The following is a 5,297-nucleotide window of genomic DNA, read 5'->3' on the forward strand; positions in this document are numbered from 1 at the left end:
ACGGGCAGGGAATTAACCAGTCTTCCTTGAATTTGAATAGGTTCGATGGTCGATCAACGAGGGTTCGAGTGGTGAGAGAACTAAACATGGAAGAAATAAATTGGGAGGGTAACCAAAAAAGATACAACGATATGGTGTTTGATGCAACAGGTGTTATGGAATTGGAAGAGGCTGAACAAGAACCTAACCCGGAGGTAAAGAGATTTTATCATCTGTTAGAATCTACCACGAAACCTTTGTTCGAGGGGTACGTTCATTCGAAGTTGTCTGCATGATCTCACAGTCATGGACAAGAACATTTCCATCATACTCTGTAAGCTAGAGAGGATATTTCCTTCATCCTTTTTTGACGTTATGGAATACTTAGCAATCCACCTACCGTACGAAGTAATACTATGCAAGCCGGTCTAATTTAGGTGGATGTACCTGATGAGCGGATAATTTATACGCTTTTTGACATTGTTTTTAGTATGTTTTTAGTAGGATCTAGTTACTTTTAGGGATGTTTTCATTAGTTTTTATGTTAAATTCACATTTCTGGACTTTACTATGAGTTTGTGTGTTTTTCTGTGATTTCAGGTATTTTCTGGCTGAAATTGAGGGACTTGAGCAGAAATCAGATTCAGAGGTTGAAAAAGGACTGCTGATGCTGTTGGATTCTGACCTCCCTGCACTCAAAGTGGATTTTCTGGAGCTACAGAACTCGAAATGGCGCACTTCCAATTGCGTTGGAAAGTAGACATCCAGGGCGCAAAAGGAGGGTGAATCCTATTCCAGCATGATCGGGAACCGACAGATGAATAGCCGTGCCGTGACAGGGTGCGTGAGCATATGATTCACTGAGAGGAGGGGATGTAGCCACTGACAACGGTGATGCCCTTGCATACAGCCAGCCATGGAAAGGAGTAAGACTGATTGGATGAAGATAGCAGGAAAGCAGAGGTTCAGAGGAACGAAAAGCATCTCCGTTCGCTTATCTGAAATTCCTACCAATGAATTACATAAGTATTTCTATCCCTTCTTTTATTTACTATTCAAAAACACCATTATCAATTTATATCTGCCTGACTGAGATTTGCAAGGTGACCATAGCTTGCTTCAAGCCAACAATCTCTGTGGGATCGACCCTTACTCACGTAAGGTTTATTACTTGGACGACCCAGTACACTTGCTGGTTAATTGAACGGAGTTGTGTCCACACATAGTAGAGAGCCATAATAATGATTCCATACAATAACAAAGAGTACTACATTAATGTGATCACAATTTCATCCACCAAGTTTTTGGCGCCGTTGTCGGGGATTGTTCGTGTTTGGACAACTGACAGTTCATCTTGTTGCTCAGATTAGGTAATTTTCTTTTCGTTTTGTTTTCAAAAATCTTTCAAAAATATTTTCAAAAATCTCTCATCTGTTTTCGAAAAAAAAAATAAAAATGTTTTCAAAAATATATTTTTCTTCAAAATTTTTGAGAATGGATTCTAGTGTCTCATATAACATGTTTTAGCTTGGCTGGCTATTAAGTCATGTCTAATTCCCAGGATTTTGATTGAGGACTATGAATTCATTGCTTCCTTTTTCCCAAATATTTTCGAAAAAATAAAATAAAAATCCAAAAAAAAATTAGAAAATCATAAAAATCAAAAATATTTTCTGTTCCTTGTTTGAGTCTTGAGTCACATTATAAGTTTGGTGTCACTTGCATATGCATCTAGCATTTTTCGAAAATATCATGCATTCATAGTGTTTACGAAAAGCATCTCCATTCGCTTATCTGAAATCCCTGCCAATGAATCTACATAAGTATCTCTATCCCTTTTATTGTTTATTTTAATCTAATAAAATATCATGTTTAAATCCGCCTGACTGAGATTTGCAAGGTGACCATAGCTTGCTTCAAGCCAACAATCTCTGTGGGATCGACCCTTACTCACGTAAGGTTTATTACTTGGACGACCCAGTACACTTGCTGGTTAGTTGAACGGAGTTGTGTCCACACATAGTAGAGAGCCATAATAATGATTCCATACAATAACAAAGAGTACTACATTAATGTGATCACAATTTCGTCCACCAGTACCCATTTGAGAGGATGATTATTTCATTCAAGTGCACCGTGAAGAATAGAGCTCGGATTGAGGGTAGCATCTGCGAAGCATTCCTAGCTAAGGAAACATTCATATTTTGCTTATTCTATTTTTAGCCTCATGTTGAGTCACGTAGAATAAGGGTTCGAGGGAACGATGAGAGGGGAGAATCCTCATCAAGTAGAATAACATATCCAATCTTTGCTCCGAAATGAGCCGCAATGGGTGCGAGCAGTGACTACTGGTTAGAGCAGAAGAAAATCGATGCTGCACATCTGTATGTGTTCCTTAACTATGACCAGATTTCACCCTACCTCATGTGAGTTTTTTAAGTCTTCGTAAATATTACAATCAGTAAGATACTAACTTCTTAATCTAATCAAAAAAATTTTATCCTATTCTATCATATAGGTTATTCTAAGCGGCAAATTCCGATACCTCATTGAACAATTTTTCACATTGGTTCAGAGAATACGTCAACGTGCATCTAACTGACACAACAGATTGGGAACTAGTTGCACTTAGTTGGGCCCAATGAATAAGGACATTAGCTATCCGATATACAATGTTAATGGATATCAATTCCATTCTTTACAATGGTCAATTGAAAAAAAAATAGATAATCCTGGAGTCTAGGTTTGTGGGGATTTAGGCGGTGGTCATTTTGATTGCTTTGGTGTGTTGCACAACATAATTCAATTAGAGTATTTCTGTTGCACTACGTATAAGGTGTGCATGTTTAAATGTGAATAGTATGATCCAAGTTCGCGACAAGAAACACGAAAGCACAAGGACTACGATATCACTGAAGTTAATGTAACCAGAAAATATAGGCACTACAATCCTTTTATTCTACCTCAAAATATATGATAGGTATATTATTTGTCTTATCCGGGTTCATGCAAGTCTAGTTGAGTGGTTGTGTTTCTGCATCGAGTCTGATAGGACAGAGGGTCTGGAACCTTACTAGATTGATGACCCAACTCCTTCGAAAATGGTGGTTGATACCGATGATTCAATCATCCTTAGGTCGGCTATTATGGATGATGACACCATTGACCTTGGAATAGATGATAACACAATACGCCAGAGGATGATGATCTTTAAAAAGAAGACTAGATCGATGGTGACAAAGAAGAGGAAGACGAGTTCGATGATTAGGAAACTACCTCGAAAGAGGAGGATGGTGAACCAGAGGAAGATGATGAATCTGAATAGGGTTAATGCAAATATAGTTCTACCATACATATTTCTTTACCAAACTTTGAAAAGAATGTAATATAAGTAGCATTATTTCAGATATTTTAATTACCATCATTCCGTATTTTTAATTTGTATATTTGATATTTCATATCAGGTTTAAAGCATTATTTTTCAATTATTAATTATCAAGGTACATTATAGATGGACGAAAAAAGATTATTAAAAAAAATCTACCGTCGGAATTACCGTTGGAATATACCGACGGTAATAGCCCAACCAATTTTCCAAAAAAGATTTAAAAAAATACTTCCATCGGCATTACTGTTAGATTGATCCACCGGTAAGATGGCGCGAAACTTTGCTTTGGTGCCAATGTTACCCTCGGAAAATTTCCGACGGTAAGTTACAATAGATTTTGTTTTCTTGATAAACCATATTCCGTCGCTAAATTCGACACAAATTACCGTCAGATGCATAAATCCGACAGTAATTTGTTACCAGCGAGATTTATTCCATCGGATAAATATCGACGCAAAATACAACGGTAAACATTGTACCGTCATATTCATAGTCACTCCATGAAATATCACTCCCTGATCCATCACTATTAGGCTCATAATCATCATCATCCGAGTCATTCTCACTCCCTTCTTCATAGTCATTATCACTCCCCTCTTCATGGTCATTATCATTCACAGTAGTTTTTTTTATTTCAATGTGGACAATTTTGTTTTAGGCTTTATGAGCTTTTTTGCCCTGTTTTGAAGTTTGGGCCTTATGCCCAACAATGGGCCTTCTCCTAGGTCCAACAATTACCCCAATCCTAGGCCCAACAATTGCCTCACTTCCTTCAATAGATCCAACTATATCTTTCGCCACAATTTCCTTAATTGTACATGATTTGGTACATATATCACATTTGTGAACTACAAATAGCTCCACATATTCCTCCCTTGTATTAATTTTTGCCATCTCCATTGCATCCATATCAATTCTAACTATATTTAACTCTTCCTTTATACTTACTTTAAGAGATTTGATCCACACTGCTGCTATGACATTATCCAAGATCCCTTGTTTAATGACAATGTCAAGAGCCTCAATCTTACTCCACCGATCTTCATCACAATAATCAATAATTGTAGTCTCCCCACCCAAATAGTGCAGGAGTTCTCCATCAAAACCAAACTTACCATGGTAATGTATCTTCACACTAAAATAACTTATTCCACTGTCAACTTGTCAAATATTTCAGAACACAGTCATAACATGCATTAAACATTGTAAAGAAAGTTAGCAACAAACAGCATGCATCAACATTTTTCATCAAATGCGAGGTCACACAATATTAGGGAAGAAATAAAAAAACTCTTCAAAGGCCACTTCGAAAATCCTATCAACTAAGCGAAAGAACACCACCTTTTAAACAAAAACACCCAAAACAATTGTTCTTTAAGCACCAACGTAATGCATCCACATAAACGAAGTGAAGAAGCCTGCATACCTTCAAAGGTCACATTTTAGTGACCCGTAACTCTCGATTCTACTTAGAAGTTCAAATAATCCACCAACGAGCACTATGGTTCATGTAAAGTGACGACGATGATTGTGAAGTGATAATGATTTTAACTTAGGGCTGGGTTTTGTAATAGAGAGGGAAGAAGAAGTGTTTGCAAGCGTTAGTTTTTTCTCAGACACGAAAATGAGCATATGTGGCTTTAACTACAAACGTGGTTAAAGGACATGTTAGCTCCTCCGTTAAGTGTTAGTGTGGAATTTGATGACAGGACAATATTAATGTCATTTAAATTTTTTTGAGACAAAAATAAGATGATTTAAACGTTAGGGATCAAAATAGGATTCACCCTAAACCTTGAGGACTAAAACAATACTTTATCCTATATTAAAATAAAGAAATATCTATGTTCGACAAAATAAAAAAAAAGTATTACAATATTCAATGTCTTGGTTTAGATAAAAAGTTAGAAAAAAAAGAGACAAAAAAATA

This window comes from Arachis ipaensis, chromosome B10 (genome assembly GCF_000816755.2).
Source record: "Arachis ipaensis cultivar K30076 chromosome B10, Araip1.1, whole genome shotgun sequence".
NCBI lineage: Eukaryota > Viridiplantae > Streptophyta > Magnoliopsida > Fabales > Fabaceae > Arachis > Arachis ipaensis.